Source organism: Dama dama, chromosome 20 (assembly GCF_033118175.1).
Source record: "Dama dama isolate Ldn47 chromosome 20, ASM3311817v1, whole genome shotgun sequence".
In the NCBI taxonomy this organism is placed as follows: Eukaryota; Metazoa; Chordata; class Mammalia; order Artiodactyla; family Cervidae; genus Dama; species Dama dama.
Genome location: NC_083700.1, coordinates 21,984,415 through 22,010,461, shown reverse-complemented (window position 1 = coordinate 22,010,461; position 26,047 = coordinate 21,984,415). Strand labels below are relative to the sequence as shown.

Below are 26,047 nucleotides of genomic sequence, written 5' to 3'. Positions count from 1 at the left end.
AATCCTCATGACACAGAATTGCCTAAGCTTCTTTTTCTGGTTCTACTGATCCAATAAAAGAACTTTCATTTCAATACATATTTAAGTTTATAACATTTAAAATTATGTGTTTCAGTAAGTTAAATATACCATCTAATAGCTATTAAATAGAAATTTACTTTTATAATTCTAGAAATCATTGTTATCATTATTCCACTTACAGTTTGGGGGTGAATGTTTTTAGGTATCATTCAGTATATTAATCCAGCATGCATTTCTCTATTATGATTCAGCTCAAGTTGCATTTTTAAGATCTATCACTATCTTTAAGTGCCTAGACTGACACTAAATTAATTAATGTATAATTTTGCCTGGAGAATTTCTAATTAAGGTGGAAATAACAAAACCTTGTTTTTACATAATGCTCATGCATATTTTTATAGACTATAGAGTGGCCATAGATTAACAGGTTTAAAGGGGGTGTGGGTACAGGTTAAAAGGAGGACGTTGGTGGACACAGCCATCATGTCATTTGAAGAAGTGTAAAACACATGGAGTACGTGGGGAGTTTTTAATCTTAGTTACCTCCCTTCTAGATCTGGATTCGTCCATTTTTCCGTTGTTCCTTATGCTTCTTTTGTCTCAAACACTGCTAGTGCCCCTAGGCCCAGGTGGGCAGAGGAGCCAGGAACCACAGGCCTGGAACTAGCTGTGCTCCCACAGCCCTGACACTTTCTCATGCCTCCAGAAGGGGGCGCCACAGGCAGAGATTGGGTTTGCTGAGGATACAGCATCTCTCCTGGAGCAGGGCCTGACACCTAGTAAGTGCTCAGTGATTGAAGGAATTCTAAGGCAAGATCTTAGAAAGCTGAAGAGAAGGAAAAGAATGTGGGTGGATGGGGCAGTTGAGTGTGTGAGGGACAGAGGCAGATAAAAACATACATGAAGAGGGTAGAAAGAATGTTCAAGCACTGGTTATAAAAGCCTAGGAGCTCATGTATGCTTGTGAAATTCAGCAGAAGAACCAAGAGAGGGAGGGCCAACAACTCTTGGTATCCAGGTCTGCACAAGAAGCATTGGCAGGTGCAGGGTTCTGTTGCTTCCAACCTTTGGTCTCAAATGGAACAAGATTTTTTTTGTTTTTTTGAAAAATAACCAAGCACTGTCAAGGAATCATACAGAGAGAGGTATTGGATTACTAACCCAACTTTGGGTAGGAAGGTGACCAGTCCATAGATGGTGAGCATCCAAGAAGGCAAAAGTGCAATTCACAAATGGAAGGGAAGATGAATAAATGTCTGGCACAAGTGATTATTCCCCTCGAATTGATTAGCTATTTGGTAGAAAGGAACCCTGGGTCATTCTAGTCAGTCTTTTCTGGACCCAATTAAGTAGGTCACCATCAAAACCAATAACAACTATTGAAAGACTTTCTAAACATTTTGGAAGTTATTAGCTGGACATATGCAATACAGAATCTCTGAGTAATGTCTACATTGTCCTTCTGTCTGTCATACCTCCTGCTTAGTTGAGTCAGGAGGCCAACACCCCTTATAAGAGGGTTAGATAGATGTAGAGAAAGCTTGTTGTACTAGAAAAAATATGAAGAAAAAGGATTTTTCATAGAGTTGGACAAATACACTGGTCTATAAAAATGGTACATCTCCTTCAGAAGTCAAACTGGGAACACATGAAGAGATGCCTTCAGCTCTGGTAAAGGTGGAGTGACAGAAATAAGACTGGCCTTTCTGCCCAAAAACTCACCCTAGCCTTCTCCCCTGTCCCCCCAAAAAAGAAAAAGATAAAAGTCATAAAATATCAGTTTTCAAGACACTGGAAATCAGGCAGTGAGAGATGAGAAACAAACAAGGTGAGCCCTACCTTGGGCCCAGCTTACTGCTTTCAGAGTTTCCAGGCTGAGCACAAGGAGGGGATCTGAGGCCAACTGCTTGGATTGTGGAGATGCTGCTGAGTGTCCATGGAGAGCAAGGCAGCTAGAGTTCATAGGACACATTTAGTGATGAGAGAGATGAACAGAGAGAACCCAGGCATTTGGAAAGCGTTTCTTTCAGGTAGTCAGCTGAGTTCTGATATGAGCATGTTTGAGGAGAAATGCCCGAGATGAAAAAAAGAAACCTTGGAAAAGATCATGGGACAGTGCCGGGTGTTCACCTGGTACAGGCAATTGTACTCGCTCCCCAAGCCAGACGAGACTACTCACAAGGGTCAGTGAGAAGGACACGCAAAGAAGAGTGCCTTACTACTTGGATTAATCAGCCTTAGAGTGACTTACCTTAAAAAAAATCATAAAACCCAGATTCAAAGAAATCAAACTATTTACAGGTCACTTAATTCTATGCCAGAGCAAAATTCAAGAAGATTTATAGGAATACCAAAATAATTGGTACGTCGGAAGGTAAAGTTTGGCAATATCTGGCATCCAATCAAAGAATGTCAGGCATGCAAAGAGGCAGGGAAATGTGACATAAGGAGAAGAATAGTTAGTGAACCAAAACTGAACCAAAACTGACGCAATGTTAAAATCAACAGAGAGGACTTTACAACAGTTATCATGACTGCATTACATATGTCCAAAGAATTGTAGAAACATGGAACATATAAAAATGGCCAAAATAAAACTTTAGAAAGGAACAAAAACTATAACTTCTGATATAATAAAGTCACCAAATGGCGTTAAAAAGACATGACTAACTGAAAACATCTGAAATGAAAATCACAGTTTAATATTTAATGCATAGCATCATTGAATGTTAGGACAATTTTAAGAGGCCTAACATGGGAGTGTTTGAAGCTCCTGAACAGAGCAGAATGATTTTTGAAGAAAAAAGAAAGTATTTAATTTTAGTGAGAATTATAAAGCCACTGATCCAAGGAGGCAAGTACAATTGCCTATACCGTGTGAATACAAGGCACTGTTCCATGATCTTTTCCAAGGTTTCTTTTTTTCATCTCGGGCATTACTCCACAAACATGCTCATATCAGAACTCCGCTGACTACCTGAAAGAAACCCTTTCCAAATGTCGGGGTTCTCTGTTTTCATCTCTCATCACTAAAGCACAAGGAATGTGAAACCACCACACCTAGCACTTTACTATTAAAGAGCTTAAATTCATAGAAAAAGAAAAAAATCTCTAAAGCAGCCAAAGAAATAAGGTGTGCTAGATTTAGAAAACAAAAATAAAGGCAGTAGAGCAACATCTTTAAAAAACTGAGAGAAAAAAGAAAGTCGACATGGAATTCTATTAATCTTCCCTCATGAAATATCTTTCAAAAATAAAAGATACGATGAATAATGTCACTTACAGACATACAAATGCTGAAAGACTTCATCACCAGAAGATCCACAACATAAGAAATGTTAAAGGAGTCCTTCAGGAAAAAGGAGACCCGCACCAGACAGAATTCTGGATGTATATAAAGGAATCAAAGACAAAATATGGTATCTGCATGGAAAATATATAAGAATTTTTCTTATCAAGAAAATCTCTTTTAAAATATGGGATAGTTTAAAGAAAAGTAATAACTTTGGATTTGGGGTTTATAATACATGTGAAGTAAAATGCATGACAATGATAGCATAAAGGCAGGTAATGGAGAAATGTGAAGAGGTGTGATCACTTGAGGGCAAACTGTGGTAAGTTACAGATGTCTGCTCTAAAGCCTAAAGCAGTCACTGAAACAACAGAAGAGTTATAGCTAATAAGCCTCCAAGGAAGGTTAGAGAATGGAACCATAGGTAAAACCATGTAAACTCTCTTATAGAAGAATTGTCCTTCTGGCACTCTACCCATATGCCTGTGTACAAGAATTATGACTGCAGTACTGTTTGTAATAATAAAAGCATAGAAGCAAATTAATTTCAAAGACTTGCTCCTGCTAAATTACTTCAGCTGTGCTCGACTCTTTTCACACCTATGGACTGTAGTCCTCTAAGCTCCTCGGTCAATGGGATTCTGCAGGCAAGAGTACCGGAATGAGGTGCCATTCCCCAAGCCGGGGATCGAACCCGCGTCTCTTAATGTCTCTTGCGGTAGGCAGGCGGGTTCTTTACCACAAGCACCATCTGGGAAGCCCTCAAAAAAACCATACCTTCCCTGACTGGGAATCAAACCTGGGCCACAGCGGTAAAAGTGACAAATCCTAGCCCCCAGACCACCAGGGGACCCTACTGTAAACGGGGGTCAATAAATACTAGTACAAACAATAGATGAAACCTCACTGTTAAAAGGAACTCAGAGGGTAACGATGAGATGTTGACTCTCCTCTCTTTTCGCGAAATCCTGGATTCCAAATGACCTGTTTGCTTCATGGGTTCTCTTGTGAGGATAAGATCAGCAGTTAACTTGACTTAGGTTCTCCTGTTGTGGACAAGACATCGGCGACAAGAAGGGTAAAGAAGGCAAGGCCTTCCTCCATGTTTACGTAGAAAGGATGAATTAATAACCAGAAATAAGAGCGAACTATATCCAAAAACATCAGAGCGGTAGTCGTCCCTGGGTGGGCTCGAACCACCAACCTTTCGGTTAACAGCCGAACGCGCTAGCCGATTGCGCCACAGAGACCCGACGGGTGTTAAAGAGTAAGTGGTCCTTCCATTCCGGGAGCAGCCACTCGCCTTTCTCAGGACAGCGGCTCCGGTTCCTAGCCTCAGACAACCGGAGAGGTGGAGTCGATGCAGCGTGTTCGTTCCCGCGGGGAAGCCTGGCGTCAGGCCAACTCGAAAGTAGAAGGGCAGCCGAGCTTCGCCGCCGCGCCTTGCTCCCCACCCGCAGCAGATGCAGCGCCCCGGAGACGCCCGGAGCCTGAGCCGAGGGGGTGCGGACGGAAGCTGACCCCCGCCCCCACCCCCTCGGTGGGCTCTGTGAAGGCTCCGCGTTCGCTCCGCGTTCGCTCGACCATAGGAGAAGGCAATGGCACCCCACTCCAGTACTCTTGCCTGGCAAATCCCATGGACGCGGGAGCCTGGTAGGCTGCAGTCCATGGGGTCGCTAAGAGTCGGACACGACTGAGCGACTTCACTTTCACTTTTCACTTTCATGCATTGGGGAAGGAAATGGCAACCCACTCCATTGTTCTTACCTGGAGACCCCCAGGGATGGGGGAGCCTGGTGGGCTGCCGTCTGTGGGGTCGCCCAGAGTCGGACACGACTGAAGTGACTTAGCAGCAGCAGCAGCACTCGACCATCTTCGCCTCTGGGCAGCTCTTTAGTAGATGTGATCTGTTTGGCTGCAGCAAGAAAGAGATCAGGTCTAAAGAGGAAACGTGAAAAGGTGCGAGAGCAGCTGGCAAAAGCATGGATGAGACAACCCAGGAAGCCTGTGAGGCACAGGCCGTATCCTGAGAGATGAAAATTGTTTTTATTAAGTAGCTGAATAGGGAGGCAGAACCAGAGAAGGGCATGAAGGAGAGAAAAGCATGAGCATGTGCGTCTAAGAATTAAACAGCAGCAATAATGTGGATAGGTTTATGTCAAAGAAATTACCTGCGGGCCTCTGGCGCATCCTGACTGTATAGTGGTTAGTGCTGTTTTGTGGCTTCATTACTGAGAGGGTAACAGGCAGGAAGGTCAGGGGTCTCCACACGGAGGAAATAGGCTGCGAGTGTCAGACATTTTTTCTCTCTCCCTTAAGGGGCAGGAGGAAACAAACTAATGTTACATTTTTTCCCCCTTCTCCATACAAATTTAAAAAGAGGTTTCTCTTAAAATTCTGTGTTGCCATAATGACACCTGGTTCCACCTGAACTTAACTTTTCTCAAACCTTGAACTAACCAATGCATTTTTCTTATGGAAATGTTTGTCTTAAGCTATGTTAATGTACTATGTATTTACCCTAGACTCAGAACTGACTTGACAAACCAGTATGTTATACATTGTTCTCCTAATCTGTGTTAATGAAACTATATATTTGTATGGAAATCTGCCTTTCTTCAAGATTCATGCCAATCGTTTTACGGCTCAGGATGACTCACCTGGTGCCATTCTCTGAGTTTTGAGACATTTCCTTTCTTTACTTAGCAGACTGCTAGTAGCTACACACCATCCATCTAAAGACTAGCAGGGGGGTACTCTTTCTGCCCATTTCTGATGTCTATGTCAGAAGCTTTCTCTATCTCTTTTATACTTTAATAAAACTTTATTACACAAAAGCTCTGAGTGATCAAGCCTCGTCTCTGGGCCTGGATTGAGTTCTCCTCCTCCGGAGGCCAAGAATTCCGGTGTCTTTCGTGGTTCAGCAACAACCTTTCAATTACATCGGTACAAATCCAAGTTACAGCAAGTAGGCCCCTTAAGAAGCGGTCAGAGAGCAGAGTTTACTCCTGGCCACACAGCGCAATGCCAGAAGAGGAGTAAGTCCCATAGCGCACAAACCTGCCAGTGACTGGTCAAAGCGAAACCAAGGATGATTGCTTGTCTCACTATTGAGCAAGAAATGTCCCTAAGGGTGAAATACTGTCTCTCAGGGGGCCTTGTCTGAGCTTAGCCACTTTGCTGTTAAAGATAATTCAAATACCAGTGAGGGTTTTTACACTAAATGAGAACAAGTTTGTATAAAATGCAAAGTAGTTGTCATGGTCTACACCAACTTGTCTTCATTCTCCAGCCACTGATTTTGAACTATATAGCTCTGTTATAGCCACGCTTTCCGGGAAACAAACTCACTCAGAAGGACAATACAGATAGTGGAGTGCAGTTTATTACACCGGCGGGCCCAAGGCAGAGTCTCCTCTTAGCCAAGGACCCCGACCAGCATTTGTGAAAATCTTTTATACCCAATGTGTACATGTCCCAACCCACCACCCCAAATCCCTTGAGGCTTACAAAGGAAGGGTAAATACAATCACAATAACTCCATCATTCACGTGTTATGTGTTCAAACAGTTAATAATCTATAAGCCCGTGGTTACATTCCAACCAGTTAATAACCGATAAGCCTGTGCTTACGTTCCGATAGATACTGTCCGGAGGCAGGGGTGATTAGAGTATGTTTTCTCTTAGGCGATGAGTAACCTGGATACGATCTTCAAGGTTCCCCTGTCCGGAGGGGGTCTTATCCTTCCATTGTCGTTCCCACAGGCGCTAAGCAGAGAGTTCAGAGTCCACTGGAGAGGCGGCCGAGCTCGATCAGCACGGACAGGCCTGAGATGGAGTCCAGGCCCTATGAATTCCTTCTTCAGTTCATGTAAAGTTAAAAGCACAAATCTTTAAAACACAATTTGTGGAATTTTAGCAAACATAATTGTTAGGGGAAGCACACTGATTGAAACCTTCCACCCTGGCCAGGCACCACAGTAACCATTTTCATAAGTTGTTTTAGGACTGGAGGTCCTGGTAAGGAACACGGTACTAATAAGCCTCTCCCAACCAGAAGAGTCTGAGAAAGGTCAAAAGGAGACACCACAGGTCCGAACACCTCCCAGAATCCTTCTCTCTAGCATCCATCTTGGCTGAACAAGGCGTGCACCACCAGGAAGGACTCTGAATCATTTTGATTGGCTAAAGACAACCCAGAAAATAATCCCATCACCATAAAACCAAGACGGCGAGCTCCTGTGTTCCCTTACTCTACTGCTCTCCACCCGGGTGCCCTTCCCAATAAAATCCCTTGCTTTGTCAGCACATGTGTCTCCTTGGACAATTCATTTCCGAGTGTTAGACAAGAGCCCAGTTTCGGGCCCTGGAAGGGGTCCCCCTTCCTGCAACAGCTGGAGGCAACCTCTTGCTTTGTTGGTTCTCTTGGCTGATACGAGAGCCCAGAATGATGCTCCTCCTTGAGGGGTTGGGTGGCACAGCCCAGGGCCTTGACCAGGCTGGTGTCTCTCCCACTGCTTCTTAGGGAACAGCAAGAAATCCTACAGGTCCATTCTTACAGAAGAGATGCCCAGAAAATGCTCCTGTGGAGCCCAGACTGTGCACTAAACCGCTTTGGAATGATGATTCCATGGGTCATTCTACCTTTAGTGAACCTTGGAGAGTGGAGAAATAATTGACGATGCTACGCCCTTCATTGGCAGTAAAAATTTCACTTTGTTCTGACTTGCCTCACTGTTCCCCTCCACTCCCTCACTCCAGCATAGAAGGTCACTGGTGTTGCTTTCCTGGACAATTTTTTGTCCTTGGCTCCCTTATAATAGACATTTATTCTCAAATAACTTGTGAAGTTACACAAGAAAGTTATAATAGCAAGGTATTCATATTAGCCTTTCCCAATACTGTAGCTTGAAATCACCCCAATGTTCATCATATGTGAAGTAGCTTTACATTCGTGTAATGCTTATCATTAACACCAAATTAAGAGAGAAATGCAAATACACACATATGTATACATATATGTATATGTGTGTGTATATATATATATATATATAACATAATGTTGGTTGATAATAGCTAGATAGAAAACTATACACGCATTCTCTTGAAGAAAGAACAAAGCCAAATTAGGTGATAGTTGACATTAGAATTGTTTAAAGTAGTAGGGGATGGGTGGGCATTATCTGGTAAGTGTATCAAAGGGCCACTCTTGAATGACAAAAAAAAATTGTCTGTTGTGATTCTGGTAATGATTACACATTGCAATATTCTAATAGCCGCCCTTTACTGTTTTGTGTATTTTGTTCTGTGAACACATTTTAATAATTTCCTTTTTGGATAAAAACTGTGTGTAGGACGTCAGATAATCCAGCGAAGACAATGACTGAATTGGAGTATATTATAAATTCTTTATTTAAATTCTATTCTGTTTTGTGTAAAAAAGCCTTGCTGCTATTTGAAATATTTTTGCTGCTGCTGCTGCTAAATCGCTTCAGTCGTGTCCGACTCTGTGCGACCCCATAGACGGCAGCCCACTAGGCTCCCCAGTCCCTGGGATTCTCCAGGCAAGAACACTGGAGTGGGTTGACATTGCCTTCTCCGTGAAACAGTTCTACACACACACACACACACACACAAAGATTCTTGTCTGAGTACACAATTTCTTTCGTGGAAGCTACACACAAGACTCATTTAGAGTTTGAAACTGATCTTTAGATATTTTCTCGTAAATGGTGAGACCTGGATCAAGTCCAGAGTGCTTCAGCCTGAGCACCATTGGGTTGACTTCCGTTCTCCTGACCTTACTCCGTTTGGTGACTAAAGAGTCTACTAAAGAGTTGTGTAGATACAAAGCAAAAGAAATACTGCCGTGACTCGGATTCGAACCGAGGTTGCTGCGGCCACAACGCAGAGTACTAACCACTATACGATCACGGCGCGCCACTGTGCTGACAGCAAACTGCGTGTTTTCGCTCCTACATTTAAGTATAGCTGTTTCGTTGAACCACCGTCAAGTACTCCTGCGTTTCCGCCACGTCTTCCTTCCGTTATTCTCTTCCCATTCTGATGTATTTTTCATCTCTTCCAGCCCGCGCCTCAAAACAGGTCTCTTGAGAAGTATCTTTGCTTTGACCTTGCCTCTCCTCCTCCCTACATTTCCGCATTTGACCGATTTTCCCCAACGCCTCCGTCCGGCTCACGCCCACCGACCGCAACCTAGCGGAGGGAGGGCAGTGCCAACGGCTCGGGAGGTCAGATGAAGGCGGAGAAAAGAACCGAAGAACGACTACTGAGCCCACCGGGCGCTCAGCTTCTCTCGGGCCCTCCTCGGCTCAGGCCCGGGGCGTCTCCGGGGCGCTGCATGTGCAGCGGGTGGGGAGCCAGGCGCGCCAGGGACGTTCGGCGGGACATCTGCCTTCGGAATGCCCAACTTCCGGCTTCCCCACGGCTTCCTCCCGTTTTCATAGGCTTTGGATCGGGTACTGCTGTCCTGCTAAAGGCAGGGAGCTCCCCCTAGAGTGGAAGGCGCGCTTGCTTTCTGCCGGATGAAGTTGTGGGGGAGGTAGAAAACAGGCTTAATCGTGTCAGAGTCTCTGTGGCGCAGTCGGCTAGCGCGTTCGGCTGTTAACTGAGAGGTTGGTGGTTGGAACCCACCTAAGGACGCTTTCGTCTCCTATTTTAGGACGTAATCTAAGGATTTGCGGTTATTTCTGTGTTGTACATTCTTTCTTGAAATCTTGGAACTAGGACTCCATTACCCTCCTTTTCATCTATGTCTTCTCAACAGGCTAACCTAAGGCATGATTATCGGTGATCCTCACAAAAGAATGTTGGCTCTGGAGAAAAACAGGTAGGTCACTTGAAAACCAGGATCGAAAGAATAGAATCATTTCATCGTTGTCCTCCGGGTTCCTTTCAACGGTGAGGTTCCGTTCATTGTACCAGGTATTTATTAATCCCTTTACATATACCTTTAAAATTAATTCCTTTCCATTATGCAGGTCCCTGGTGGTCTAGTGGCTAGGATTCGGCGCTTTCACCGCCGCGGCCCGGGTTCGATTCCCGGTCAGGGAAGGTGTACTTTTTTGGTCTTGTTTTGTTTTTTGCGGCTTTGCAGGTGGCGCTAGTAGTCAAGAACCCGCCTGCCTAAGCAGGAGACATAAGAGACGCGAGTTCCATCCTTGGGTCGGGAAGATCCTCCGGAGAAGGGCATGGCAACCCACTCTAGAATTCTTGCCTGAAGAATCCCATGAACAGAAGAACCTGGTGGGCCACAGTCCACAGGGGTGCAAAGAGTCGGACATTACTGAAGCGACTTAGCAGCACGAGTTTAAGTTTAAATTAAATATAAAGACGTTCCTTTTTCATAGCTTGGAATGTTGCCATTTTACTCATTTGGAGCTGTTATATAAAGGCATATTCTTTGTGCAACCTTTACCCACACATTTGATGTTTTTTTTTTTATCAGTTCCTGCAAAGGTGGAGAAAGCAGTGTAGCTCTGCTCTTGTTCAGTCACTAAGTCATATCTGACTCTTTGCGACTCCATGGACTGCAGCACGCCAGGTTCCCTGTCCTTCACTATCTTCAGGAGTTTGCTCAAATTTATGTCCATTGAATCAGTCATACTATCAGCCATCTCATCCTCTATTGCCCCCTTCTCCTGTCTTCAATCTTTCCCAGCATCAGGGTCTTTGCCAATGAGTTGACTCTTCACATTAGGTAACCAAAGGATTGGACCTTCAGCTTTAGCATCTGTCCTTCAAATGAATATTCAGGATTGATTTGGTCTCCTTGCAGTCCAAGGCACTCTCAAGAGTCTTCTCCAATACCACAGATCAAAAGCATTAATTTTTTGGTGCTTGGTCTTCTCTATGGTCCAACTCTCACATCAGTACTTGACTATTGGAAAAACCATAGCTTTGACTATATGGACCTTTATTATCTTTTAGGCTTTTAAATCGTTCAGCTGGAATTCCATCACCTCCACTAGCTTTGTTCTTAATGATGCTTCCTAAGGCCCACTTGACTTCACACTCCAAGAAGTCTGGCTCTAGGTGAGTGACCACACCACTGTGGTTTTCCTGATCGTTAAGACCTTTTTTGTATAGTTCTTCTGTGTTTTCTTGCCACCTCTTCTTATTTTCTTTTACTTCTTCTGTTAGATCCTTACTGTTTCTGTCATTTATCATGCCCTTCCTTGCAAGAAATTTTCCCCTGATCTCTCCATTTTTCTTGAGGAGATCTCCAGTCTTTCCCATTCTATTTTTTTCTCCTATTTCTTTGCTTTGTTCACTTAAAAAGGCTTTCTTATCTCTCCTTGCTATTATCTGGAACTCTGCATTCAGATGGGTATATCTTTCCCTTTCTCCTTTGCCTTTTACTTCTCTTCTTTCCTCAGCTATTTGTAAAGCCTCCTCAGACAACCATTTTGCCTTCTTGCACTTCTTTTTCTTTGGGATTCTCCTTTCTAAAGGAGGCAGTTTTGGTCACTGCATCCTATACAATGTGGCAAACTCCTATCCATAGTTTTTTGGGCACTCTGTCTATCAGATCTAACCCCTTGAATCTATCCATCACCTCTACTGTGTAATCATAAGGGATTTGATTTAGGTCATACCTGAATGGCCTAGTGATTTTCCCTGTTTTCATCAAGTTAAGCCTGAATTTTGCAGTAAGGAGCTGATGATCTAAGCCACAGTCAGCTCTGTGCCTTGTTTATGCTGATTGTATAGAGCTTCTCCATCTTCAGCTGCAAAGAGTACTATCAGTCTAATTGCAGAATTGATCATTTGATCATGTCCTTGAGTAGAGTCATCTCTTGTGTGGTTGGAAAAGGATCTTTGCTATGACCAGTATGTTTTCTTGATATAACGGTTAGCCTTTGCTCTGCTTTTTTAGTTTATTAAGGAACCTCCATTCTGTTCTCCTAAGTGGCTATACCAATTTACATTCCTACCAAGAATGTAGGAGGGGACCCACTCCACTTATTATCACTCAATTCTAACCAAGGGTATCACTACAACAATACTAAACACAGTAGAACAATGGAACCATACAAAGATGACCAGGAACTTCAGCATACTGAAATTATGGATTTCTGGGACCATACCACTTTCTTATGCCCACATATACAAATTAAAAAACACTTCTTACTTCCTCCTTCCCACATATTAATCAGGCATTTATTTTTTCAGTGAAACAAAGCAAGCCTTAAACTACCTTGGAGGCCTCAGTTTAATGTCCCACTTGCCTCATCATTCCTCTACTTCCTCTCATTAGATTTTCATTTATTTGTGCCCTCCTGCAGCATTTCCTTTTTCAAACCCCTAGCCCCCTCTCTCAGGAACAGAGAATGGAGAATTATATTATTGTTGACATTACAGACTTGTTCCCTGGATAGAAATCAACTCAAAGAAGAGCATTTTTTGGTCCATCCCAGGATTTTGTTTTTGTTTAAAAAAAGCTTAGAAAAGTAACACTTAAATATTTGCTTTTCTGACAAAGAGAAATTTGAAGTAACACTGCTGGCATCTGGGTATTAAGCTAAATGGAAGCTTTTACATTCTCCATGGTGCTGAGGAGAAATAACAGTCAAAACTGGTTGGAAGGAGGCTTCTGAGTCCATAAGATATGTCACTTCCACTAAAGGGAAGTAATGTTTCCACCACTCCATTTGTAGTTGGAATATGCAGAAGCTTTTATTCTGAAGGAGGTAAGGAGAAAGTTATGGGAGGGCAGTTGACTCAGTCTGGCCTTGAAGTCATTTAACTAACAGGTGTTCTCGTGAGCCCCCAAATTGTTCTGTGACATGGCTTCCTCAGTCATGTCTCCAATGTCTGAAACCTCCTGAGACCTGCAGACCTAGAGTGGTTTGAAAGAGCAGAGGATGAAAGAAATACTAGCCTAGGTTCTCATAAGCACATTCCAGAGTGTGGTGTGAAGACTTCCAGTCCCTTGGACTATCAACTAAGTGGGTTTGGAGCATGAACCTACTTGGAATCAAAGCTTCCTATTGAGTCTTTTCAGGTAGATTCCCTACATGGTTGACTTTTGCTGTCATTTCAACAGTGATCTCATCCTCTTTGCCCTTATGATTGAAATCAAATAGCAAAAAGCCCTAATTAGTAGAGTATTGGTGGACATAAAAGAAATATTTTCATCCAAAGCTCTGGGAATTAAAGGTAAAATTTGCCTTCAAAGTAGTTTTCTTATATTGGCAGAATTTAGTTCTTTGTAACTGTGTATCCTTGGAAGGCAGATTGGTGTGCTCCAAACCTGTTTCCACCTCTTGCTTAGTTCAGTGAGCTTAGGTCTAACTCCAGGGTTCCTTTGGGATCCAAGATGTCTTTATATTTCTTGTATTTTCAAACAGAACCTTTCTGAAAAGAGTACATCAGTGTCTTTCCAAAAAAGAGATGATTCTACCCAGTTTTTTTTCACATTGAGGCAACCGGTCCACTGTAGTGCCCCACCCTCTCCTGAATTCAGTGCTCCAAATTTAGACTATGTGATGTCCAAAATTCAACTGCATCATATACCAGGAGCAATATATCCAGAGAGAATTAAGACAGTGCTTCAGCGGAAGGAGAGCATAGGCTTCTGCTTGGGGCCTGTATTGCCTTTCCCTGGAGGCAAGGACCCAGGATTTTCACATCTGGATTAGCATCCCACATCTCAGTCAGGAGTCAGAATCTCAAATCTCTTGATTTGAAAACAGAATACCCGTTGAAAGTTTTCACCCCTTGAATCTGGGAGCTCCTGGATGCTTCCTGCAGGAGTTAGGGCACATGCACAGATCAGAGATGTGAGAGAGCTCTGTGCAAGCCAAGATCAGTGGGACTCCTCCCCTCCGGCACCCTTTATTCCCCTTCATTTCATTGCTCTGCCAGCTCATTTCTCTTAAGCTTCAGTGTTTCTTTCTCACTTTTCCTCGGAAATGGGAGATCCCTCTGGATCTTGTTACTTTCCTTTGTCTGGTTTCATCAGATTTCAAGTCTAATAGTCTAACCAGGTCTTCATGTTTTAAACAGTTCCATAGCCAAGCCTGGAGGTCTCAGGGCATTTGGCTGTTTTAAAATGATAAATCTCTTATCCAAGTCAGCTCTTGATTACATGCTTGAATTGAACAAAAGACCGGCCATGAGGCCAAGTGTGAACTATTCTCATCACTGGGCTACCACCTAGTGGAGGACCAAGGTCCAGAAAACACAGACTGCCATGGTGACTATACTTCTTTTGATTTTAGGTTCTTTATCCCCTTAGTTGGTTCTTGTTGCCCTAATGGCCCAGGAGCAAGTGACGAGAAGGAAGACAGAAAACGAAATCTGGTGCAATGGGTCAGGGGACCTGCACCCTCTACTGGACTGAGGTGCAGAGTCCACTCTGAGTCCAGCTTTTAGTCCTAATTGAAGACTACAAAACTTTCTCAGATCTTACCTTTCTCAAGACACATGCTGTGTTAATCATGTACCCCTAAATGTCATGGACTACACTGACATAGTCCAGATCTCCTTGTGTTTACCCCAGGCCGTTCCCTTCTGGGCTAGTCTTTGGAACAATTAGCAAGTGCATACGCAGCGTTCTGGAGAAGGAAATGGCAACCCACTCCAGTATTCTTGCCTAGAGAATCCTGTGGACAGAGGAGCCTGGTGGGTTGCTGTCCATAGGGTCGCACTGAGTCAGACATGACTGAAGCAACTTAGCAGCAGCAGCAGGCAGCATTCAGGCCTGATGTCGACCCAGTGTTCCAGGGTCCATGCTTTCATGATCCCAGTCATACTCCCTTCTGGGTCTGGCCTTGGGGTTTGTAACAAGGAGATTATTCTTAAGAAAAACATGAAAGATAATCATTAACATAATTTCTTAATATATGCTGTTTTTCCAGATGCTATTTCTGTGGAATTTCTCAAGGCTGTGAAAGTACATTATTAGGAATTTCCACTACAGGTTCTTATAGGAAAGCATCTCAGATGGAAAGCAGGTAGAAATTGCTTCTGTGAAAGACTTTCACGTATCCTTTTATTTCAGCGTCTATGGAAGGGGAGGAAAAAACCCCATCAAGTGTGTCCCTGGATTCCTCTGGAATCCTGGCTATAGAAGCTTGGTCACTAACCCAGGTTGGAGAGTACAGTTGAATATGAACCACAAATCAAGATACCTCAGACTGGAGCCAGGACTGTTTAAGACCAGGACCTGACAGGGCCAAGCGCCATTGTTTCTTGGGCTGTTAAAGCATAGGTTCAGTAAATGTTAAGTAAACTAAATATGTGAAAATCCTTTAGCAGTTCCAGGGTGGTTTTAGAGTAGAACAATGTTGCATACTGCCAGATTCTTAAAAAAGACATTCCCAAAATAGTTTTTAAAAATTTAACAAGATTGAAGGCTAAGCACCATTATTACAAAGCAGCCATCTAGTGATTCAGACAACTCTGGAAAGCTCTTGACAATTATGCCCTACTTTTGAGGAGATAATTTTCCACTTGCTCCCTTCACCCTCCCACCACAGGAAAGATTCTTCACTTATTCGTGGAGTCAGAAGCATTTACAATGCTGGTAGGAATTTAAATGGTGCATCCACTATGGAAAAAGTGTAGAGATTCCTTTAAAAATTAATAATAAAACAGCCATATGATCCAGCTATTCCATTTCTGGGTCTTTACCTAGAAAATACAAAACCACTAATTGGAATAGATATATACACCCATATGTACATCACAGCATGATTTACAATAGTCAAAATATAGAAACAACCCAAGTGTCTATCAACAGATGAATGGATAAAGAAGATGTGGCATATATACACAACACAGTACGCCTCGGCCTTAAACAAAATCTGCCATTTGCTACAACATGGATGGATTTGAGGGTATTATGCTAAGTGAAATAAGCAAATAAATACAAATACTATGTGATTTCACTCATATATGGAATTTTTAAAATGTTTTAATGAATGAACAAACCAAATCATACAAAAACAAGCACATAGGTACAGAAAACAGAGTAATGGTTACCAGAGGGGAAGGAGGAGGAGTGAGAGGGAAGTGAGTAAAGTAATTTGTTATAAAATATTCTAGCAGGACACAGAGAGCCAGGCTAGAACCAAGGAGGCAGCTTGACTTTCTTGAAGTGTCTCTCCCAAGCTGAGTGGTTCTAGCACTCATTTTAACCCAAGACCCCACAGCCCACTAAAGCAACTAAGCTGAGTCCACAGGGCAGCAGGTCTGAGCGGATACTAGCCTAGTCCTGTTCCTTCTAAAAACTCTAGGCCTGCCTGGCCTGCCCTATCAGAAGAGCAGAATAAATTTTCACCTGAAGCTTCTTATAGCCTATGGAGAACAGGGCAAAAGGACAAAATCTTCCTCTGGCCTTGGAGAACAGGTCCTGCAAAAGCTGGTTTTGAGGGACATGCCAAAGGAAGGGAGCAACAGTGGCCCAAAGAGTGATTTTGGGATGTCTGCAAGTTACTTTCAAATGGTGGAGTAAATCATGTATATGAAGAGAGAGTGAGAAAGCAAATGTGGGAAAATGTTAACTGTACACTTAGGTGAAGAATGAAAGTGAGAGGGTTAGCAGTGTCCGGCTCTCTGCGACCCCATGAACTGTAGCCTGCCAGTCTCTTTTGTCCATAGAATTCTCCAGGCAAGAATACTAGAGTGGGTAGCCATTCCCTTCTCCTGGGGAACTCCCCACAGCACCCCCCCCCCCACCCCCCCCCCCACCCCCCCCCCGGGATCAAATCTAGGTCTCCCACATTGCAGGCAGATTCTTTACTGTCTGAGGCACCGGGGAAGTGAAGAATATATACTATTAATATACTTGTAAAATTTTATAGGTTTCAAACTTTTTTTTTCTTTTTCTTTTTAAAGGAGTAATTGGTGCTCAGGTCCCAAGTTCTCCTCAGATGCACACTCAAAGTGAGATTTTGGGCTTCTGAGATCAAGGGAGGAGTGGAGGTGAAGGGCTGTGCAGGCTGCTCCTCACATGTCCTCCCACCACTCTGGGAGATGCCCTGGCCCTGCGGCCCAATCTCACTGACTTAAGGATTCAATGCAGAGATTTTACTGCATGGGGACACTGGGGTGCATCACACTTGTGGAAAATGAAGGTGTTAGTCGCCGACTATAGCAGGCCAGGCCCTTCTGTCCTTGAAATTTTCCAGGTCAGAATACTGGAGTGGGTTGACCACTCCCGGCTCGAGGGTATCTTCCCGATCTAGGAATACAAACTGAGGTCTCCCGCATTGCCGGCAGATTCTTTACGGTCTGAGCCACAGGGAGTAAGAGAAAAGTCTGTACGCGGAAATGAAAGCAAAAGAGACACTTTCCCTGACCGGGAATCGAACCCGGGCCGCGGCGGTGAAAGCGCCGAATCCTAGCCACTAGACCACCAGGGAACCACGTGCCGTATGCATCATAAATTTCAGTAGGAAATCTGAAAAGAGTGTGTGGTGTCTCTCGCCCTCCTATTCTGAGTCCTGCACCCCGCTCCAAGGAATTGTACTCAAAGACCGTTCCTTCCCTGCTTTCTCCAAATGAGGAGCGCCACACCAAAGCCGAGCGCTGTGCGTGACAGTGGACGCGCCCGCGAGATGCGCCTGACCCTCACGTCCCCACGACTTGCCCGGTTCGGGCGCACCTCACGACTGCCCTGGAGACGCGCCTTTTCCCGGCGAGCGCGCATGGAGAGCAGGTCGCCGGGGCGGGGGCAGGAGAGAAGAGAGGGGAGCCTCGCGGATGAGATCTCGGGATCTGCAAGGTCACAAGAGACTCCTGGCGCGTGCAGGAGCCGGAAGGGCTGGATGGAAAACGCTCGCAAACAAGGCTCCGCGCCCAGACCTGGATTCCGTCCGGTCTTCCCCCCACGACCTGCTGCCCGGCAGTTCTCCCGCCTTGGATGACGCCATCTCCAGCTCCCTGGGCTCAGGCCTCTAGTTGTCCCAGACGCAGCGCTTTCCTCAGACCCACATCCAATTAGTCAGGACTTCGCGTTTGCTTCTCCGGCCTTGTTTACTTCGGCCCACACAGTCCCAGTCCCTCCTTTTCGCGACTCTGGACTTGGGCAAACGACTCTCCCGAGAAAGGCGGTCCCTCTTTCCCCCTCCTCTGTCGGGGAAAGAACCACTGCCCCTTCGTCCAGTCTACGTGGAAGGGCAGCGCGCTGGACCGGACCGAAAGACCGCGAATCCGCTCCTCTGGCTGGACGTGAGAGGTGAAAACTAGGACCCGGATGGGAGGAAAGCAGGCGCATCTCCTGTAACGTCCTGATCTAAAGCAGTAAGTCCGCCTCTTTGGGGACTCAGGCTCCAGCGCTGGTGAGGATGCTGCCGCGCGGTCGCACCCTCGACCGCGCTCGGAGTCCCCGCGGAACCAGGCGGAGCCCCGCGGCCTGGGGGCCGGGCCGGTGCGCACGCCGCCCGCGCCTCCCTCGGGGTCGGAGCCCTGAACCTCAGACCTGAAGGAAACGCGGTGACCGCCGCACTGAGAAAAGAAGAAACACCCCTGCTGGAGAAAACGCACGTGCATCCCCAAGCGTGTTACCCTTTGCTTCTAAAGGAAACCAGAGGCAGACAGACACACAGACAACACTGCATTTTTTCAGCAAAAAGCCTGCTGTGAGGTGAACACGGAAACCCCTCCAGACACCAGCTTTCTGGGAAAATTGCCTTGACCTCTGTCGTCCTAGGTTAAAATTCTTAGTTCATGATCTGTTGAACTGGAAAATTATAAAAGGTGTTTCAGGCATTTGTAAAAGGTAAAACAAAACTGTTTCTCAAGAAGAATCTCAAGTACAATGAGGGCGGAATGAACGACCTTGAGATCTGTGTGGACCGAACCTGGCTCCCCCGCGGCTTTATGCGGGCGGGGCCTGATCTGCAAGCGAATTCAATACAGGCAGGAAAGAAAGTCTCGGCCTGCGTTGATGCTCGCTATTTTCAAACAGACAAAAGACCTGAGCCTTCAGCCTTTGCTGCTCTTCATGCTAAACGTGAAAGCGTGGTGAAAGTCTTGGACTTGAACTATATTGGACAACTAGAATAAGCCACAGCGGCAGGAACCTGAGAAACCCCGTTTGCCGCGGACGTCGGGGGAGAAGGACTGCAAGATCAGGAGCTGGGGAGCAGAGGGGAGGGCCGGGCCTCGGGTTCCGGGGTGAATTCGAAACACCGCTCATTTCTGAGAGCCAAGAGCACTGACTGACCGCCTGTCCGCAGCCGGGGAGGGGCGGCGTCTACACTGAAGGGCGTCCAGGTTGCTTGCGGCTCAGATGCGCCCATCACTCCCAGCTCCTGCGGCTTCTGGGAGATGGGGATTCAGTGGAGAGATCTCTGGTCTCTGGCGCTAGGCTGAGGAACTGGAGACTCAGTTGGACTTGGGAGCCCCAGGGACCTCACTTCGGGGGAGGTGAGGAACCCTAACCCGAAGGAAGGTCTCTCGGGAGCTGCAATCTACGTGCTTGAGAGATCGAAGGTGCTCCCAGGGTCCTTTTTCTTTAAAAATTTTTGGTGGGCCAGTCTTGGCGACAAGTTCATTCATAGTAGCTGTCGTTAGGCGTTAGTACTCACGTGGTTTCCCTAGTTTGGTTGTTATCATGTTCACCTAACACGGGAAAGGTCCCCCGGGCAGAAACAGGTTCCTTTTTTTTTTTTTTTCTCCCTGAAACTTTCACCCCTGAACTCCCGTTCTTTTTTTAAAACGGGGCAAGTGGGGTGGGTTATGGCAGAACGTGTAGCTGCGTTTTTCTTTCCCCAAACCCAGGAGAAGTTCTCTTACTACCGTAAGCCAACTCAGCACTAGGAACCAGGCCTCCTTTCTTTGCTCTGAGTAAGGTCTTTAGAGGCCAGGCCACAGACATTCCAAGGAGGACACAGGAGAAGGCTCGCCTTCAGGTTATCTTTCCATCTGAAAATCCCCACACCTTCTCTTCAGGGGCCTAAATCTCCTCTACACGTTGACAGGGATCATGTCTCAGAAAACCAAGAAATGCATCCCTGCGAGGCAAACTTGGCTTTCCCTCACCCCAGCACACTTGTGAAACAATTTGATTTTCATGACAGAAAAATAGAGAACGAATTCAACTCTGCATGGGGCTCAAACCAAAGACACAAAGATGAAGAATTTCATGCTCCACAAATTGAGCTGGTTGGGGAGGAAAGGGAGTTGGTACATGTGCTTTTAACCAGGAGAGGTTCCCCGGAGTCAGGTCAGGAAACAGGAAATAAATGGATCTGCTCATCACCCACTGAGAACCAAGTCTGCCCCTGATTCATAAGGCAACTGAGGTTTGAAAGAGACCATCACATTGGCTCCCCCAGCACACAGCGCTAAAGCTAGAGTAGGATGGAACCCACCTTGTGGCCTGGCCTCTGAGCAAAGCCGCATTCAGGCAGGGAGGGAGTGGTGAGGGGTGATGAGCAGTGAGGCAACGGCTGGGAGCCTTGCACAGCTGCATTCAGCCCTGGGCTCTGAGAATCACCTATTTTTCTGCTCTCTGCATCTCTGAAATCTAATCTTTCCTGGGGTAGATTGCCTGTTGTTGCTGTTCAGTTGCCCAGTTGTGTCTGACTTTTTGAGGTCCCATGGACTGCAGCACGCCAGGCCTCCCAATCCCTCACCATGTTCCGGAGTTTGCCCAAGTTCACGTTCATTGCATCGGTGATGCCATCCTGTGATCTTATCCTCTGATGCCCTCTTCTCCTTCTACCCTCAATCTTTCCCAGCATCAAGGACTTTTCCAATGAGTCTGTTGTTCGCATCAGAGGACCAAAATACTGGAGCTTCAGCTTCAGCATCAGTCCTTCCAACGAGTATTCAGGGTTGATTTACCTTCAGATTGGCTGGTTTGATCTCCTTGTTGTCCAGGGGATGCTCAGGATTCTTCTCTAGCACCACAGTTTGAAGGCATCAGTTGTTTGGGATTCTGCCTTCTTTACGGTCCAGCTCTCACAACCGTACATGACCACTGGGAAGACCATAGCCTTGACTATACGGACCTTTGTCTGCAGTAATGTCTGTGCTTTTCAACACACTGTCTAGGTTTGTCACAACTTTCCTGCCAAGAAGCAACCGTTTTCTGATTCCATGATTTCAGGGTGTTTTTGTAGCACAATTGGTTAACTTGTTTGGCTGTTAACTGAATGGTTCGTGGTTTGAGTCCACCCAGGGATGCATCTTTCCTGCTATAGATTGCAGCTCTACTTTTCCCCTTCATGAATCACTGCCTTGTGGGGGTGAAGGGGCTTGCCATAAGTCAATGAAGCTATGTAGAGCCAACCAAGACAGACTGGTTATAGCGGAAAGTTCTGACAAAACATGATCCACTGGAGGAGGGAATGGCAAACCATCCCTTGTGAGAACCTCATGAACTATGTAAAAGACTGCCTACCTCCACTTTACTTAAGTCTGGAGTTTTATATTGTTCCTTCATTTGGAGCATGACCTCATTTTGCTAACGCACTGTTTTTATTTCTCTACATCTGGTAGGGTGGTTATGTTTCCTGGCCTTAGAGAAGTGGCCATTTGTAGGGGACTTCCATGGATCCCAGCAGCCTGCTACTCTCTCATCAGATTGATATGCTCTAGGGGTGCCCTGTATGTGGGCTGCATGGGTCCTTTTGTTGTGGCTGGCTGACCACAGTGCATGGTCTCGTAGGATTAGCTGGCTCCAGTCTCTTTGATTGCTAGGCCCTGCCTTGTTTGGGATCTGCAGCCACTGGTTAGCACGGCAGGGTCAAGAGGCAGCTGGCTGTGGAACCCCCAGGTGCTAGGGCTAGTACTGGCACACAGATGGGCAAAGCCAGGTCCTGAGGTCTGGTCTGGCTGGAGGGCCCAGGAGTCCCAAAGTCAGACTGCTGGTAGGTGGGGCTAGATCCTGACAAAGGTGACTCTGAGGGGTCCAGACACTTCAATTGGCTGGCTAATGGGTGGGGCTAGAGTCTAGTCAGTTCCAGGGCTGGTGAAAAAATAGGACAGTTTGAGAAAAGTAATAACCTTGGATTGTTGTTACTTGGATAGTTATAAACTCTGGTTTTATAACATATGCAAAGTTAAATGCAACAAAATAAATAAAGGCAGGAAGGGGAGAAATGTGAACTGGTATGACTTCACTTGAAGGTGGACTGTGGTAAGTTACAGATGGATGGCATAAAACCTAAAGCAATTGCTGAAATAACAGGTTATAGCTAACAAGTCAACAGAGGCAAGAAAATTATATACATGGACTTATATACAAAACCATGTATAATCTACGATAGAGCATTTGCTCTTCTGGCATTCTGTCCTATGGATATGTGTATAGGAAAGATGACTGCAGCATTATTTGTAATAATACAAGCATGCATGTGTGCTAAGTGGCTTAGTCAAGTCTGACTCTTTGCGAGCCTAGGCTCCTCTGTCCATGGGATTTTCTAGGCAAGAATACTGGAGTGGGTGGCCTTGCCCTCCTCCAGGGGATATAGCCAACCCAGGGATCAAACTTGGGTTTCTTAGGCCTACCTGCATTGGCAGGTGGATTCTTTACCCCTAGGGCCACCCAGGAAACCCATAATAAAATAGAACTAAATTAATTCCAAAAGTATATGCAAAGGAGTAAATAAATATTATTACAAACAATGGAAGAAACTTCACGATTTATAGGAATTCACAGTTCAATGATGAGTCTAGTCTTTGAGAATTTCTCAATTGTGAGTAGCCTGTTTTCCTCCTGAACTCCTCTCGGAGGATCAGCGATGATCTGGGCTTAGGTTCTCCTGTGGTGCACAAAATACAAGGGACAGGAGAAATATAGTAGTGGAGGTTCCTGTCTTGGCCATTAGGGAGGAGAGCTTGTGTAGGAAAGGCATGGCTACCAATCCTTTACATTCTATAGCGAGAAAGACTCGTCCCTGGGAGGGACTTAGAACCACCAACCTTTTGGTTAAAAGCTGAATGCACTAACTGATTGTGCCACAGAGACAATCAGAGGTCGTATGTTCTCCTACCTCCCTGCTACCTCGTTCGGGTGGAGAGCAAGCACGCCCTCTCCGCCTCACACTGAGCCACCTGCCTTTCAGTTCAGTTCAGTTCAGTCGCTCAGTCATGTCCTACTCTTTGCAACCCCATGAAATGCAGCACGCCAGGCCTCCCTGTCCATCACAAACTCCCGGAGTTTACTCAAACTCATGCCCATCGAGTCGGTGATGCCATCCAGCCATCTCATCCTCTCTCATCCCCTTCTCCTCCTGCCCCCAATCCCTCCTAGCATCAGGGTCTTTTCCAATGAGTCAACTCTTCACATGAGGTGGCCGAAGTATTAGAGCTTCAGCTTCAGCATCAGTCCTTCCAGTGAATACCCAGGACTTATCTCCTTCAGGATGGACTGGTTGGATCTCTTTGCACTCCAAGGGACTCTCAAGAGTCTTCTCCAACACCATAGTTCAAAAGCACCAATTTTTCAGCACTCAGCTTTCTTCACAGTCCAACTCTCACAGCCATACATGACCACTGGAAAAACCATAGCCTTGACCAGACGGACCTTTGTTGGCAAAGTAATGTCCCTGCTTTTTAATATGCTCTCTAGGTTGGTCATAACTTTCCTTCCAAGGAGTAAGCGTCTTTTAATTTCATGGCTGCAGTCACCATCTGCAGTGATTCTGGAGCCCAAAAGATTAAAGTCTGACACTGTTTCCACTGTCTCCCCATCTATTTCCCATGAGGCGATGGGACAAGATGCCATGATCTTAGTTTTCTGAATGTTAACCTTTAAGCCAACTTTTTCATTCTCCTCTTTCACTTTCATCAAGAGGCTTTTTAGTTCCTCTTCACTTTCTGCCATAAGGGTGGTGTCATCTGCATATCTGAGGTGATTGATATTTCTCCTGGCAATCTTGATTCCAGCTTGTGCTTCTTCCAGCCCAGCGTTTCTCATGATGTACTCTGCATATAAGTTAACTAAGCAGGGTGACAATATACAGCCTTGACATACTCCTTTTCCTATTTGGAACCAGTCTGTTGGTCCATGTCCAGTTCTAACTGTTGCTTCCTGACCTGCATACAGGTTTCTCAAGAGGCAGGTCAGGTGGTCTGGTACTCCCATCTCTTGAAGGAATTTCCACAGTTTATTGTGATCCACACAGTCAAAGGCTTTGGCATAGTCAATAAAGCACAAGTAGATGTTTTTCTGGAACTCTCTTGCTTTTTTGATGATCCAGCAGATGTTGGCAATTTGATCTCTGGTTCCTCTGCCTTTTCTAAAACCAGCTTGAACATCTGGAAGTTCTCGGTTCACGTATTGCTGAAGCCTGGCTTGGAGAATTTTGAGCATTACCTTACTAGTGTGTGAGATGAGTGCAATTGTGCAGTAGTTTCAGCATTCTTTGGGATTGCCTTTCTTAGGAATTGGAATGAAAACTGACCTTTTCCAGTCCTGTGGCCACTGCTGAGTTTTCCAAATTTGCTGGCATATTGAGTGCAACACTTTCACAGCATCATCTTTCAGGATTTGAAATAGCTCAACTGGAATTCCATCACATTCACTAGCTTTGTTTGTAGTGATGCTTTCTAAGGCCCACTTGACTTCACATTCCAGGATATCTGGCTCTAGGTGAGTGATCACACCAATGTGATTATCTGGGTCGTGAAGATCACCCGCCTTTAGAAGGACATTATATTGGCTTTAAAGCCTCAGAAAAACACGTGGGGAAGCCTTGAGTCGTGTGATTCCAAAGCCACATGCCTTGCTTCCCCTGCCACACAGTTGCAGCACCCCGGAGACGCCCTGGGCCTGAGCTGAACTGCCGGTGGGCTCAGAGGTGGCTCTGGGTTTGCTCCGCCTTCACTCAACCAAGTTCGCCCCTGGGTAGCGATTTAGTAGATGTGGCCCTTCTGGGTGCAGAAGAATCTCTCTGGAAAGAGACCAGATCCAAAGAGGAAACATGAAAAGGAGTTAGAGCAGGTGAATGCAAGAATAAGATGACGAGACCTCCCAGGAAGCCTGTGAGGAGGCTTGTGCCAGATCCTGAGAGATAAAAATTGATTTTATTAAGTAGTAGAGTGGGGATGGAGAATCAGAGAAGAGCATGAAAGTGAGAAAAGTAAGAATTTCTGTAAGTGTGCACAAATAAAACAGCCAAGACAGTGTGAATATACTAGCCTTCAAAAACTTACAAAAAGTGCTGTGGCTGCCAGCTGGCCTGTGGCTCATCGTGACCATACAATGTTGTTAATACTACTGATGATTACAGCAGTCTTGGCTTAAATTCGAGCTACAGCGAGGGGAGCAAGGCGTGGCGGGGATGCTGCCCTTCTGCCTTCGGAATTGCAGGACTCATGGCTTCCCCATGGGTCTTCCCCGTTTTCAGAGGCTTTAGAGCCGATATAACTGTCCTCCTAAAGGCCGGTGGCTCGGTATAAGCAGAGCTGTAGAGCTATCCAAAAATGACATTTCAGGAGAATCCACTAGTCACTAGAATTCAGTTATAAAATATAAGAACAAAATCTCTTGTATTTGAAATTTTAGAAACACTTCTACCACTCCTGTATCAAAGCATATTTGAAAATAAAAATTAGGAAATATTATGAATCAAAACTGAAATACTACATATATACCAAAGATGAAGCTAAACCCATCTTTAGATGATGATGGTCAACACTGAAATCAGATTGATTATATTCTTTGCAGCCAAAGATGGAGAAGCTCTATACAGTCAGCAAAAACAAGACTGGGAGCTGACTATGACTCAGATCATAAACTCCTTACTG

General features: G+C 45.3%; 4 non-coding genes across 4 annotated transcripts; 1 reads left to right on the top strand and 3 right to left on the bottom strand.

Annotated features, from left to right (window-relative positions):
- Positions 1-4,489: 4,489 nt before the first annotated feature.
- On the bottom strand, positions 4,490-4,563 carry TRNAN-GUU (transfer RNA asparagine (anticodon GUU)). The gene has a single exon. It is a non-coding gene; the product is annotated as a tRNA-Asn (tRNA).
- Positions 4,564-9,178: 4,615 nt separating this feature from the next.
- TRNAH-GUG (transfer RNA histidin (anticodon GUG)) lies at positions 9,179-9,250 on the bottom strand. The gene has a single exon. It is a non-coding gene; the product is annotated as a tRNA-His (tRNA).
- Positions 9,251-10,315: 1,065 nt separating this feature from the next.
- On the top strand, positions 10,316-10,387 carry TRNAE-UUC (transfer RNA glutamic acid (anticodon UUC)). Its single transcript has one exon. It is a non-coding gene; the product is annotated as a tRNA-Glu (tRNA).
- A 7,247-nt stretch (positions 10,388-17,634) lies between these two features.
- TRNAE-UUC (transfer RNA glutamic acid (anticodon UUC)) lies at positions 17,635-17,706 on the bottom strand. Its single transcript has one exon. It is a non-coding gene; the product is annotated as a tRNA-Glu (tRNA).
- Positions 17,707-26,047: the final 8,341 nt, after the last annotated feature.